At 36.4% G+C, this 15780-nt stretch overlaps 2 protein-coding genes across 2 annotated transcripts in view; one reads left to right on the plus strand and one right to left on the minus strand.

Moving 5' to 3' along the window:
• The window catches only part of SYN2 (synapsin II), a 193473-nt gene that overhangs the window by 68331 nt on the left and 109362 nt on the right, over nucleotides 1–15780 (minus strand). The gene's annotated exons all lie outside the window — the stretch shown is intronic.
• Nucleotides 1–15780, plus strand: part of TIMP4 (TIMP metallopeptidase inhibitor 4) — a 32553-nt gene that overhangs the window by 1335 nt on the left and 15438 nt on the right. The window lies entirely within an intron of this gene.

The following is a 15780-nucleotide window of genomic DNA, read 5'->3' on the forward strand; positions in this document are numbered from 1 at the left end:
TTTCTTTAAATTTGCTTTTTGTCATTTTCCAAAAATACTGAAGCAGGAATCTGACAGGCCATTTATTTTCTGTCGGCAAACTTGCTAGAGGGGTTCTGTATAAATGTGACTTTCCAGTCTTTAGGACAACTGTGTTTCGTGACATTCAATCAACATTGCAGTTGTCAAACAACTTATAGACACAAACTAAAGATCTCAAAATTAGACTGCATGGGTATAAAAATGTGACATTCTCCAGTCTTTTGATTTCATTAGCTCAAGCTGAGGCTGGTTAGCTTCCATTTAGTGTGAACAGTAAATGTAGAACATGAGTTTCCAAAGTGTCACAAAATTAGCATCTCTATGGGGCAGGCAATACCTTCTGCATACTGATTAATTGCTTTTATACCCTGACAGAAAATCTTTGTAGCCATGACAAACTCTAGGCTCTGTTTGTGGCCATCAGTTAAATTGTTTTTTAATCTGGTTGTGTTAGGCAATCTTTTTTTTTAAGTTACCTACACCAAGCATTACAAACCTGAGGTTGTTTGAGGTGTGAAAGAAAATAGAAGTTGTACTTCCAGAGCCTTAAATATATATCTTTAACTATATTAGTCTGTTGCATTCTAAGACATAATAAAGTAACAGTTTTTCAACAACAGACTTAATTTAGAGATTCTTCTACATAAACATTTTCAAAGTTAAGAGGAAACTAAAGATAATCATTATGGACCAGATTCCTTAGGGAAGACATTCTGGCCATTCTTTTTAAGGCAAGCTTCCTTAGATATATTTTATAAATGGTAGACATATGCTATTCTTTTATTTTTGTAGCTACTTTGTATTTGGACTTGCTGCTCAAACTTTCACTTAAATAAATATTCTCATTTAAGTAAACCGCACCCTTTGGCTAAGGAATGCTTATATCATGGAGTTCTTTGTTTAATATTTATCATTTTAGAATAGCATTTATATATATTATAAAATTATAGAGATATGTAGATATACACACACACACTGGACATATGTATACACATAAAACCTACTCTAAGCATTTATGGATGAATTATTTAATTTGCTTTGGACACAATACCTTGCATAAGCAGAGCAAAATGGCTTTAAAAGAGCTGGAGAAGACCAGTGCAGTGTTTGCCCTGTGTAAAAGAAAACTCCACTGACCAGTTTGGCAAAGGTAGATCCTCCATCCCTGATGCCAGAAGTTATTTCATTCCCGTGTCCAAGTGAGATGTCTGTGGTTTGGGGCTGCTCTCAGGCTTGGGGCCGGACATGACTGGCGCCCTGCTGCACAACACACTCCTCCCAAAAATTAGGGCTGTGCCTCTGCTGCTCTATTTCATGTTTAAGCAAGGTGGGTTTGAAGCCACATATGTGTCCTTCCAGCCACCCGCTTCTTAGAAGGACTGTGGAACCTAGTAGCAGCATACCACCACTGTTTGCTGTTAGTATCACCAGACTCAAAGATTTTTTTAAGATTGAAGAAGATTAAGTTGAAGATGATACTTCAATTTTAACATCTTCATACTTCCAAAATATTGATAAACAAAGAAAGTGCCAGCTCTCCAGCTACCAGAATCTATGGGAGCTGAATGCTAGTCCAGCTCCTTTTGTTGAGACTACTGCTCAGAGTTTTTTCAGTTATTTTTAAATTCATACATCTCTGTACTCACAAACACGTTCAAGTTACTTTTTACTCCTTGCAGAATAAAAACCTAGCATAACTCTCTAAACGAAAGGAACCATGCTCTGCCCCTAAATTCTACAGTAAAAATAAAAACTGAGACAAAGCCTCAGCTGGTCTTGCTGATATAGTTACCAGTACATGCACTTCAGTTACTGCATCATTTTTCAATTGCCCTATATATCTATATATTTTTTTTGATTTCTCATAGGATTGCTTGTGAGTTGGGTAAAGTGAAAATAGAGCTGGAGGGAGCTGAATCAATAGACATCACTTGAGCCATTACCCGAATGTGTGAAGCTACTCAGAAACCTCAGCTTTTATATGAGACATCAAAAAAACAAAATCAAAAAACCCCAGGCAGAGAAATTAATGAATTCTGAGATAAGCTCTTTTCACTTTTACTTTTGTTCATATGATTAGTGGCATGACACTTTGTCCTCCCGTCAGGAGGTTTTTGCGGTTTTACACTCTAAATACCCACAGCAACCACACAACCTGGGTAACTCGACAGGAATCGCAAGCTTTCTGACAGACCTAGAGCAAGAGAGAACTGGTCCTGCAAGGTGCTGGCTAAAACGAATATTAAAGAATGAGTGGAGAGCTCTGCAGGTGTTACATGGTTGTACACCACAGGAGGAACAATAATGGTGGGTTAGTAGATCCTGCAAGGAAATGAGTGCTGTGCCAGACCTGCCATTTATGTGACCTTGGGTTGGCTAGGTAATCTTCCCACTTAGCCTTAAGAGGTGTCATTTTATAAAAAACATGAGTAGTAATCATGAACTTCTCAGTAGTTTTAAATTTCAGTTCAGAGAGAGGTAAATCCTCATCAGCAGGAAGTGCCTAACACCACGAAGATATACACCTTTTAATAGAAAAGGAAGATACATTCTATTTGTGTTCTTCTAAATGGTGCTGAGGTTCATGGTGCTGAGGTCCTAAAATATGCTGAGGGCCTTTACACCTCAGTGATCACCTGTTCTTCTCAAGAAGACTTTTGCCTGAAATGGAGATGGGAGGCTAATTAAAATAGTAATGCCATGCGCCGCACTAATAATTATCCATGCTTAACAAAAAAAAAAAAAAAAAAAAAAAAGCATGGAAGAATCCAGGAAGTTTTCTCCTTACAGAAACAAACATGATGAGGATGTGCCATTTAGCATTTCAAAGTTAGTACTGAAGCACAACAGTCTCAAGCTGAAACAAGAAAATTCTTCCGATAATGGGGCTTTTGGGGGGGAAACATCATGGGAATAATTGAGCCTATCAGATGGTGTCAAGACAATAAATTTCTCTTTTGCCACTGACTTCTGTAGGCCAGGAAAATCATTCCTGGAGTAAATTCTGAACCAATGTTCACATCAAATTATACAATCTGTTGAGAGAAATGGTATACATTTTCCTCTCCAAAGCCTGTCACTTTGAATTCAAGCTTTTTTCCCCCCTTCTTTTAGGCATAAGCAAGGTTATTTTCTGGCCAGTAGGAAAAAGATGTAAAATATTCTGTATCATCAGTACCCTAACTTTAAAGTTAGATGTATTCTTTCTGATTTAAATTGTCTTACGGTTGTTCATTGTTTTTTTTAAAAACATATAATGAAAAAATACTCTTACTGAATACTGGGCACTGCCGTAGATACGACCCACAGGTCTTGAGTACAAGTAAGCATACAATTTTATAGCTTTTAAGACGACTTCTATGGATTTAGAAAAGAGTAGCACTTTTGAAAATATAAGGGAAGCCTTACAGCTGGAGCTTGGCAGCATTTTCAGCCTGTTAAAATCTCATAAGATCATTGAGATTAGGAATTGTAAAGATGAGCCAGAAGATACATTAAATTTTATCATATTTAAAAATAACAAGAAAAATTCTATTTACATACACTAGAATTAAGTTTTCAAAGTCAGCTCTTCTGGGATAAAATTACAATATGTTATTTCTATAAAACTGAATTTAATATTAAAACTTTCATGGCTCAGTGTCCCATGATTTTGCCTCTCTTCAATGTATATTTTTAGAGTGGGAAGTAATTTTGCCTGATGGGGAGAATCACCTTTCGAAAATGTTTTAGAAATGTGGTCAGTACTTCCAACCTAGGGGAAAAGGGGGACTAGGGAACTTAAAGTAGATTTTGTATTTTATTGTTATTACAAAGCGTGCACCTACCGCATTCGTATTCTCATAGCACCTTGCTGTGAGCAGTTTGAATGAACATATCCTGATTGCCCATAGGTTTAGGGTGATGGGCACCTTGAAGTCCTCAGTGGGGGTTTTAACACAGACGTCGGCAGCTATGAAACTATTGGTTGTGTGTTTAGAACTACAGTGTTTGTACAAACAGTAACAACCACACCATATAACAAAAAACTTTGCAGACAGACATGCAACAGACCTTAGTCTTCTGCAAGGGCTTCAACTCAGAGCACCCTAAAAAACCCCAGCTCTTAAAATGTTGCTTGAGGCTATGCACGGGCGAGCTTTGGGAACTGCCGGCAGCCCCTAGCTGAATCCTGGATCAGAGGCTGCCCTTTCAGACACCTTGCTGAGCAAAGCTCAGGCATGGCATTGCAGTTTACATCTCTGAGTTGCAAAAAGTCTTTTAGACTTCAAAAATTACACTACTTGTCATATGAACTCTGATTATGTTATTGTCCTGCCAAAAGGAGAAAGATGTCATTGCTTCACACTTCTTTAGAGGGGAAATCAGTGACAACAATGCTTGGGTATATTCCTAGAGCAACTCACTGTATTCACACTGTAGGTATGTATCAGTCCCTGACTGGAAATGATTACGCAGCTGCCAATTCTCAGGGACTCCAAGTGAAAATTAAAGCTGAATTTCTAATTCCAAGAATTGTGAGTTCAATTTTAGACCTAAAGTAAGGTGCTGGACTTAGCTGTTCTAGCTTTCTCCCCTCTCTGTGAAAATGCATAAAAAAACCAGGTAAAGAGTAACATCTGGCAAGAAGTGTTAGGAGAAAAAATTTGTGAGCATATTTGTCTTAGTGTCATTGAAAGCGTATGCTGCCATAACAATATTTTCAGAGGCCTAATGTACATTAACCAAAGAATCATAAAAAACAGCTAGAGATTATATTCTTCTCAAAAGTACTGTGATTCATATTAGGCAGGTATAAATGCAGCGATACTGAAAATTAGGTGAATCTCTTAAACTCATGCCTTGAGCCAGTGGCGGAGAAAGGCTGAATTCCAGTCCTATGCTCAATAACCACCCACAAATATTCAGAAAACAATGTTGGTATGTAGGAATCATGAAGGGCCAATTTGTTCCCAATGTCCAGTTCTTGTTAATGGTTAGTAAAAAGTTCATTAACAAAAATTTCTGAGGGATACACATTTTACCCTAAACTCAAATTTCAACAAAACCATAAATGATACAAATATCAAAACTGCCTTACTACGTAAATGAATGAGGAATTTCAGTCGTGCAGTGTCCCACCAAAGTCAGTAACACAAAAAGGGATAGGTTTCCTTACTTTCATAAATATGAAAAAAATATATAGTATTTTGTCTTACATGTCTGTTATGCACACTTTTATACACATTGATAGTATTTTCAATGAAAAGACAGCTAGACCGTAAGAATCCTAAAAAGTTAAAAGTAGTTTAACGTAGCTTCTGGTGCATTTAGAGTAAAGTTCTTAACACAGAAAAAAAATCTGCAGCCATGCAAAGGCCCATCACTGGTACAAATTCCTGTGTATTACAATTAAATTATAATAGCAGTAATATAAACTTCTCGGCATCAGAGCCCCAAAGCTTCTAAATGCTTTCCAAAATATTAAAGCATGAACGTGAATTCTTCTGCAGTGGATTGTCACAGGGACTGACTGCAGAGATGCTGTGCTGCTACTGACGATGTGCAACCGCAGGTATTTGTACCTTTCTGCGTGAACGCTGGTCTGAATTGTTTAAATGCTGCTAGGGGAAACAAAGAATCATCTACTCAGTTTTTCAGAGAGCAAGACAGATTTACAAAATCACTGCGCTTTAAACTCAATTTGTTATGTCTGCCAGTGCTGAAACATGAAATTGAAATTTCTCTCAGAATGACCCACGAGTAAGGATGAACGACACTACTCTGCAAATTCCTTCCTTTGGAGATGACATTTAGCAAAATATTAGCGAAATATTTTTCCTAAGATAAAGACTGAATTTCCTGTTTGGGAGTAGGATCTATTAACTTGAATAAGACCTGCAAATAACCTCAGATCTACTTCAGGTTTTAAGACACAAGTGAGCATTTTAAGAACTTAAAAATTCCAATTTAGTTAGTTTTCTAACAAACTTTTCAGTTCTGAATGTAAGATTTTAATTGCATTGCCAATATCACGCATCTCTAAAAATAATTTCCAATCGTCTGTAAATACTGTACTTCAAAACTTTGCCATTTGAGCGTGAAAATGAGGCTCAGTCTGGAAAAATACAGTCACTCTCCTTTCCTTTGCTCATTGAACATTTTCATGGCATTGATCCCAACAGCTTAAAAGTTTTAGCAGTAAGATGAGGTGGCATCACGAAACAGTGAACAGCAGGACACAATTTAAAGGAGACTTATATCCATTGAGCCTAACGCTCCTGTCAGTTAAAATATGGTTGCCAACTGGAAATTTTTTTTAGCTTTTGTGAAAAATCAGAGCTGAGTGTTGTGTACTAAAATGAAATATCAGAAGAATTTATCTAGTTCACTGATTTAAAATTAACTAAGTATCACTGACTCATTACTGAGTATGCTATAAAGGAAGGATAAGAAAATTCAGCTAATGTGTTATTTTTATTTAAAAAGTATGCATTACAGCACTAAGAAAATAAAAATCATGATTTCAAAAAAATTCTACACAGTGTGCAAACCAAACTGCAAGCTTAGAAAAAAAAGATTAAATAATATAAAACACAGAACATGACAGACTGCCAAGCTCTTAATCCTATTAACCTACCAACTTTAATCCCTAACTCTCTCATTAAAAAGTAGTACCTCAATAATGTGGAGTTTCTTCTGCATGCTGGAGGAAGGGGTATGCAGCTATGAATGGCAATCTACAATAACATGATGTATGTTGTTCTACAGACTTTAGAGTATAAAGAGAGCATTATTCTTCAGCTGAAATTAGACAGATGTTGATTACTAGTCAAATGATGTGGTATTTGAGGCTTGTGAAGCAGAGAGAAATATTTCTGGTAACATGAGTAGCAGCTGTAAAAACATTGCCGAAAAATAAAACTGACCTTGAACAACATTAGGAAGTCATGCTATTTTTTCTATAATATTTAAGTTAAAAGTATACCACACATCTATTAGAAAAAAATTTCATCTCTTCCATTTGAAAGCTTATAAGAACTAGATATTAAGATCTTGCTTATATAAGTTGAATGTATTCTTCTAATTTAAAAAAAATAAAACTGCATAATCTGGTTTAACAAGGAAGCCAAACTTGATCAACTCTTCCCTTCAACACAAGGAATTTTCGCATCCCAAGCCAAAAGCACAGAGATTCACAAAATTCTGACCTACCTGAAAGTCCTGATGGGCTTGGGAAAGAAGCCTCCCACATTTTGGAAGCCTCATATGAAAATGCATTTTAGATGCAGTCTAGCACAAAAGTTAATAAAAGACAAAAAAGTAATCAAAATCTGCCAAGCATTTATATTAAAAAATGAAGTTGATAATCAGTGCAATTTAATAGCCATATGAAAGGTCATAAAATAACCTGTGGTACCTACTTTAGAGACTTCAGAAGTATTCATGGGTTTTTCAAGAAGGTGAGTTTTTGGAATGCAGTAATTTCTTCTCAGTAAAAACTCCAGGAATAAGAATGAATGATGAAATACCCTGACTTATAATCTAGAAAAGAAAGGTCTTTCACTGTTGTCCCGTGTAACCAAAACATTAGCACAGTGGCCAACTTAAACAGGCAGAGGGATCACACTGGGTAACATACTAAATCTTTTCAAATACATTTGTGATCTTTTCCTTCTCTTATATGTGCAATGTGTAGGTTTATTCACCACCATTTTCTCCTTGTTTTCTATTTTGCTTTGCATTAGGAGAATCCATAAGGTTTGGCCCAATACCTGTCTTTTGAATTAATCTTCCCTTTCAAAAATTTCCGGGGAGTTCTTTCAGCCCCAATGATAAATCATTACTATGAGGATTGAATTTGTTCAGTTACAGACAAGACTGTTACCTCAGCAGATCTACCGCCTCATGCAACTGGAAGTGTTATCAAGACTAAGCAATGCCCTCCCAGAAGTTGCTTTCCGCAGGCTAAGGATAAAAGCATAACACTGTTCTAGTTATGTTCTCCAACAGAGCTGTGCATTAATAGATCCAAAGATCAAGTGGCCAAATTGTCCACCAAATTCTGCTTTTTTTTTTTAATGTGATGATCAGGAAGTGTGGCTCAGTTGATTACTGTGCTGTTGATTTGCTTAGCTATTTTACAGATAGTTAGGAACAGTTATTGATGGGAGTATCAGAAAATTAAAATTCGAATCAATAAAAAAAAACTGTATTCATATCCTAAATAGCATAAACACCTTTTGAATAACATAAACACCTAAGGGTGCCTTGGCACTGGCTCTTGGAGGTTTTCAGAAAGAGTGAATATTAACAATTTAGAATTACATTTGGAAAATCTATCCTGCAAACACAGGGGAAAAATTTCAAATTCACTCAGTACTGGGCCAGTTCTGCTCCTACTGGATTCTGTTCGCCTCTTAGAAGTGAACTAGTACCACAGTTTCAAACACCTGAGTTGGACTCTTCAGATTACAGTTTGGGAATGAAACTGCTGCTTGCTGATCTGACTTCCTGAAACAGAAACTGATAGGTGAGCTGTCTGCTAAAATCATTTGCGGTCTTTCAGCTGTTTAAAGATCATTCAGTAACATCTTGTGCTGTTCACAGAAGACAATAGGAAGTAAAGGGGTTTAATGTTGGGATACCATTCCCCCACAAATAAGGATGATATAGCATTTCAGCTGATGCATTGAAGTAGGTTATCCATCTCTCTGCTGAAGGCTGGAACAATTAAAAGCTTGCATAATAATTCAGAAATCAACACTGCAAAGAAGTGGTTGCATTCTCCTTCACACTGTAAGCATCAGAAGGAAAGACTGTGTGGGACACTTACACTGCGACAACATCAGATATCAAAAAGATTTGCTAGGCTTATTCTTAAGGCAGGGTATTGTTATATGGCATTGCCAAATTGGTATTATTGTCAACAAATTGACAGCACTCCTGTGTGGGAGTGTAGGAATCACTGATCTCCCATGAACACTATGTGATCCATTTTGACAAAACGGACAATTTTCGTTCAGTACACAACTTTCATTCTCCCTCCCCAAGGATTTAGAGGCTGCTGTATAATTTTCCAAAAAATAACGAATGCTATGAAACTACTTTTCAGAGGTGATAATGGTGGCCAGCATATTTGATTAAAAAAAAAGACAAACTGAATGAGAATAGAATATTTGGAGAACAAAGGTGGACGTGACCTCTAGCTGACTGGAAGTGATTGATGTAGAAGGAATTATAGCTATCATAAACCACAAAAATATTTATAAAAAGCAGAGGAATAGAATGAAATAGATATGTTTCACATTGAACCTCAGCTGCATGGATGACAATTTCTTCTCGTAAGAAGTCAAAAACTATCACAATAATGAACTGAAGGTGTAGTCCTTTTAGTGTTCCAGTAAATTCGTAATAACCAAATTCTGAAAGATGATAAATAAATTTCAGTTGATTTGCGAAAGTGCAAGTTGCCTATGACTTCAACTCAGGATGCTTATTGTAAGTAAACATTCACATGCTTCCAGTTAAACACCAAATAACCGAGGCAATAAAAATGAGAGCAGTTTTGAAAATAGAGACTACAGACCTTCACATAGAGTACAGACCTTCTCAACTGAAACCATGTGAAATAAAGTTAGCACTAGCAGCGCCTTTTTTGGGACCCAAAGTACAAAATAATGAAGAAAATTAAAATGGGAACAGGAAATAAAAAATAATGGCATTTTTACGAGTCTGTTATTGGCAATTCCTTCAGCATGAACAGAGAACATTTGTTATGTTAAAGAACTTGCTTTGCAAAGGCCACAGACGTTCCAGGATAAGGGCAACATATTAAACAATAAAGTTGGGTAGTGGCACTTAAGTATTATTACTTTGTTTCATTAAAAAGAAGCAGACGTGATCACTGCTCCAAGCAACACATGTAACAGATGTAAAGATTTCCACAACTCCTTAACATATTAATGGCCACATATATTCTATTATTATGTGAAGAATACATGAATGCTAAAGTATCTATATACAGTATAGAGACATCCATCCTATTTAATACTTCTCTTTTTCAGAGGTTTCAAGGAACTGAGAAAACATTAGTGCTATTTCTTTTGGAAGCCAACATATACAAATTAAATTCTGAAATGCAAATATATGGAAATAAAAATCTTCTTTCTCCTAAAAATGATTTTTAAATTTCTCAAATCATCTGCTTTAAAAATATCGGAGTATCTATAAAGCTATAGATTAAGTATTTAATTACTTTAGTTTAGCTACATTACTCTATTTTGATTTTGATCAATTAATAATTTTTGCATTTTTGCATGTTGACAATTACAAGAATGATTAAGCGAGGTCATTTGCTTTCTTCATCAGTGAAATAAAGCTTTATAACAAGTGAGTTTGGCAGACAAGTCTATCATATAACTGAATAGTTTAGCTCAAGTTAAAAAATATGGCCAAGTTACATTAGAAAAGTGGTAATACTGTACAGATAGAACAGTTGCTTTGAAGGGTGGAGTAAGACTTTTACATCCTTTCATACATTTGATTCGGACACTGTTATACTGAGAATTCTATCCAAGCTAGCTAGTCTACCTGTTCCATCCAAGCACATCTTCTAAGCTCTGATTTAAAGAAAGTTCACTAATTTCTGTCTGTGGTGGCAAATTCTATGCAGATTTCCTCTTTTTCCTTTTGAGGTTTCCTTGCCTGTTGTCTCTTTTCCCTCTGCGCAAGAAGAGTTGAGCATATCATTCCTCTAGTTTCAAAGGCAAAGAATATATGCAACTGCTTTTGTCACATATCTGTACACATGGAACCCAAGTATCCAAAACTGTGTTCTTGGGTCCCTCCAGCAGTTTTGGTAGTATTACACACCAATCTACTCTTCATGAGATCAAGAGTTTGTAGGATTGGACCGTGATATGCTGGGTACGATACCCATAGCATTTAAACACAAAGAAGGTAAATCAAATAGCGTGTCTCAGCTCTGTCTTCAGACTTCAAGACATTTATGTTAGGATTCCTACCAGTATTTTATCATAACTTGAGCGTAGGTGAATATGGTAGATAAGGCTAGTTTCACTTGCCAACTTTTAGACAGCTTGCATTTAAATTCTCTCACATTTAAATTCTTGGCCAGTTACAGATTCATGTCTGATTTAAATTGGCACTGAGTGGAAGCAAACCTGACCTGTAATTGTGTACGACTGTGTATGCTGGCCACACTCCTGTGAACACAGGAATTCCATCTGGAGCAGGCCTTTGGTTACAAGAAAGAATAATACAAGAAGGAATAATACAAGATGGAAAATATAGTCCCTTCTGTGATTTCGTACTTCCTTTCCTTTCCAGTCTCGTACATTTGATCCACCAAATTAATCCATCCCCAAAGCTGAAGGAGGACGCTGGTAAAAATCTCATTACCAGATCTGTCCCCGTTCTTCTCTTACAGAATACAAATATGTGAGTACTTGTATACCACAAGGAAGGAGCTGGTCCAGGAATGTGCTGATCGCTAATAAAGAAATAGTGACAGGGTGTTCAAAAACACCTTTCTTTCTTAACCTTTGGGTAAACACTGAAGAGACTCATCTATGAGTTCGTTGCAAAGCTTTGTAAAAAGACTAACTTCTGGATTCTAATGTATTTCTAATAATGTAATGTAATTCTAACTTCTAGCTCTAATGTAACGAGCGGCTCTACCAAAGTGTACTAAGTAATTTATTCCAATATTCAAAGAAAAATCATCAGAATTACGTCATTGATTAGTAAATCCATAAATATTCAATGTTTCAGACATATAATATTGCAAAATAAATAAAGGCATACACAACTAAGGAAAGTCTTCTGTAGATAATTTAAATGAGGCGTCTCTATTTTTAAGAATAGATAAGCATATATTTATCATATAATGTAAACTTGTCTTAGCACCAATAAGAATAACCACTAGGACAACAATTTAAACTGACGATTCTTCTATAAATTTTTACTTCAACACATCCAACTAAGTATGAAGATAACCCTCATTCCATGGTTTGCAAAGGGCATAACTGCAGTTTTATTAGTGCTTCATAAGAAGCCCTTCCGCCCTCCACCATTCATAATGAAGAATGGAGATGTCAAAAAGGAGGAAAAAGTAACGCAAGTAACACAAGCATATCATCATAGCAACAAGAAAAGACATTTCACATAGCAACCCGATATAGCCTGCAAAGCCCAGATTCATTGTAGTTGTTTCCTGGTTTACTTTGCAGTTATTTTAGATTGCTGGACCTAGAAACTTGACCTTTACAGCTTCAACAAGCAAGCTGGACTCTATTTTCGTGAATGGTTTTGATGAATGCTTTCAGTGTGCATATAAATCTAAGGCCCAGTAAAGACACTCTCATATTCCAGCCATGTTTTATACTAGCCTACAGTTAGAACTACAGAGCTGCTAAGGTTTATGAACACCAGCAACTGAATAAAAATGATTGCTGTTTCTGTGGTACTGGTATGTACTTCCTTTGGATGTATTTAATAGCCTGCTGGATTTCATATGTCAGACCACTTCTGGAACTTTAAAATCACAAGAGAACTGGAATATTGTCCATGATCAAATCAGATTTTTTTAAACCCTTATAGCCACAGAAAGGGGCTATATTGTCCTGTTAGTTATTTTTTGCATTTAAATACAGTAGACCAAGCAATGTTTCCTTTTAATTTAACAACATGCTTTTCTCCCCCCAAATACTACCAGAAAAAAGCATAGCATATATATGCCTTTGAAAATAATCAATATCAGCAAGTAACATTAGTTCTCGAGTCAGGTACATTGATTTAATTAAATAAACGCTTAAAAATTCTCCTGAGTTTAGGAGATCCAGAACTGAATCTGCAGATGCACAACCTCATGAGAAGAGTTTACAACGAGGCAAATTCCAGGAGAACAAACCTCTCTCATTTTTCTCTGAGATTAAACTGTTTCTATACAGGCTTCAGATAAAAAAAAAGGACTTTTGAAAAGGATTTTTTATTTGAAACATCAAGTTTTGAATAAACTTGAGATCACTGTGGATGATGATCCTGCCATTGTTACTTTTTCATATCCCCTTGATCCATATTCCAGGTGCAATCCTCTAGGAATTGGAGATACGTATGTGGCAAGTTGTGTTTTAAGCTACTGCATCTCAAAGAGGACAAAAAGTTAAATATCTGAGGATAAATAGAAGTTTTAAGAACTCTTTTAACAGAAGTGCAAGCAGAAAAAATCTGCATTATTATGTATGTGAATGTTTTCATTTTTGTGAGAAGACATATTTCTGTATATGAAAGCTCAATTTGAATATGTAGGACCCTTCAAAATTATGTACAATCTAATATCCACAGTTGCGCTTTATTTCATACTGCCTACTCCGTCTGCTGTATCAATTCAGAAAAACACTTCTGTTTTCCCTTTTGCATGTTTAGACACTTTCTTCTTTTTATTCTCGTACCTATCTGTGATTCTGTCCTCAACCCACCTGGGGAACAATACACTTTCATTCAGACCCCTCTCCTTGAGCCACTTGTTCCTTGGCCCCACAAGAGCAATAGCATCTGGCAACGGCTTGGTTGAACCGTCAGACGTTTTAAAGAAATACGCAGAAATAGTTGTTCAGAAATCACTCCTCGTATTTTAGGTAATTAAAGGAAAGGACTAAACTTCTAACCAGTCTGTGTTAATTATTTTTTAAAATCTGGCTTTTGATGCATTTAAAATATAATAAGTACACATCTTGTAGAAATAGGTTCAGTTATTCATCTTCCATATGCAATCTGAGGCAATTAAATGTAAGAAAAAAAAGAGCTGCATGAATCATTATTGCTGCCTTACAAGCCTTGTTTGTAACTTGTTGGTGACTTACCTTTTTCTTTTCCTACTTGTTTTTTTTATCTGATTCTGACTATAAACTTGTATGATATGTAATACACTTTCCTTTAATACATTTTAAAAGTGAAGATTAAATCTTAGTGTTAAATCCCTCTTCAGACAGCTATGCCATAGTCTGTAAGTTTAGTCAAAACTTAAGTGAACTGGAGGCTACTGCACCTCTTTGTCCATAGGCCTCAGAACCTTTTGCAAGGCTAATGGAAAAGATTTAGCCCTCATTTAAAAAAAGAATGCAGTTAAGACATCCCAGCCTAGACTACCTTACCCTTCTATTCACCAACCCACTTACGGCTGAAGGAATGGACCTCCTTCACTATAGGTTTTTGCTTTGAGCTGCAACTCTCTAACCAAAACCATATTCGTTAATGAATCCTAGGCATTACATCACTGGTTTAATAAAAATTCCACTTTGCATAAGTAGTGCAGTTAATATTTCAAACTGGATGCATGATACACAACTCTCTTCTAATTCTAAGAAACAAATAAATAGCTCGGCAGGAATTAGAATTGACAGTCTTTACTACCTCATGTATAAGGGCACCCTTAGTGTTGCAGTCTTAGTTGATCAATACTTAAAATCATAGAATAATTGAGGGACCTCTAGAAGTCATCTAGTCTAACCTCCTGCTCAAAGCGGATCCAACCAGACCAAGTTGCTCATGGCCTTATCCAGTCAAATTTAGAACATCTCTAACGATAGAGACTCCACAACCTCTCTAGGGGGCCTGCTCAAATGATTGCCTTCTGCTGCATAGTGTTTTAAGTGCCTCAACCTCCGCCAAGAGCATCTGCAATCCTGCAGCCTGCCTTCCACTTGAAGCTCTTGACACTTCCACCCAAGCTGCTGTGACAGTGTTCTTCCAGAAACACAGATGCAGCATTTTCCCCAGTTGTTCTTATGCCGTTGTTCTTGTGCTGTCACTCTTATGGCCTTCCACCTGCAAACCCTCCTGCTGCTGTTATGACAGGTTCTTATGAGAAGCAATTTTCATGGGCACAAGACTCACCCCTTCTTCTTATCCCTTGTTCTGTAGGTTTTAGTTTATATTAAAGAAAAATAAAACTTAGCAAATAAAATTAGATAACAGTCATTTAAATAAATATTACCCAAATAATATGCATACACAAAGCTTAAAAACCAATCAACATGCAACATCTGCCCTTGATCAAAACATGCTTCCATTAGTGCTAACAACATCACAAGCAGGAAGGAATTTCTGCAGGCCCTTATGAAAATCTTACAGCTACTATGGGAAAAGTACTACGGAGGGGACAACATGCTGCTGCATTGGAGGGGATGCATGGGGAGGACGCATGCCTTCGAGATCCTGAGGCACACATCCTCCCCAGGCCATCAGCTATGAGCCCCACAAATAAATCTTTGTTTATATAAGCCTGTCTAGACAATCCTTTGTGCAACAACTCATGGTGATTTTTTTTTTCTGTAAAAATCTAGTTAAAATTCTTCTAGCTGCAACTTGTGTCTGTTGTCTCTTGCCCTATCACTGCTCACATCTGAGAAGAGTCTGGCTGCCTTTTCTCTAGTTCAAGGGATCTTTTTATCATTACAGGGAGTATGTCTACTGCTACTCCAATTGCCTTTATAAAAATATTTTTTTAAAAGACAGTGAAGTATTCTTCTTGCGACAGAAACTGAACACTAGAAGCAAAAATACTGAACTAAGCCCAACTAAAATAAAACAACAGCTTAATACTAGTTTGTACTTCTCATGGTACTATGATCTTAACACACTTGACAACTTTGTTCAGGGAGTAGCTTGAGGGTTTTCAGAGTCCAAATAGATGATAAGAGATTCTCAAAGCTCCAAGCATATGCCTCCCTAATCTTTCCATTTTTAGAATGCATT

This window comes from Struthio camelus, chromosome 14 (genome assembly GCF_040807025.1).
Source record: "Struthio camelus isolate bStrCam1 chromosome 14, bStrCam1.hap1, whole genome shotgun sequence".
Lineage (NCBI taxonomy): Eukaryota > Metazoa > Chordata > Aves > Struthioniformes > Struthionidae > Struthio > Struthio camelus.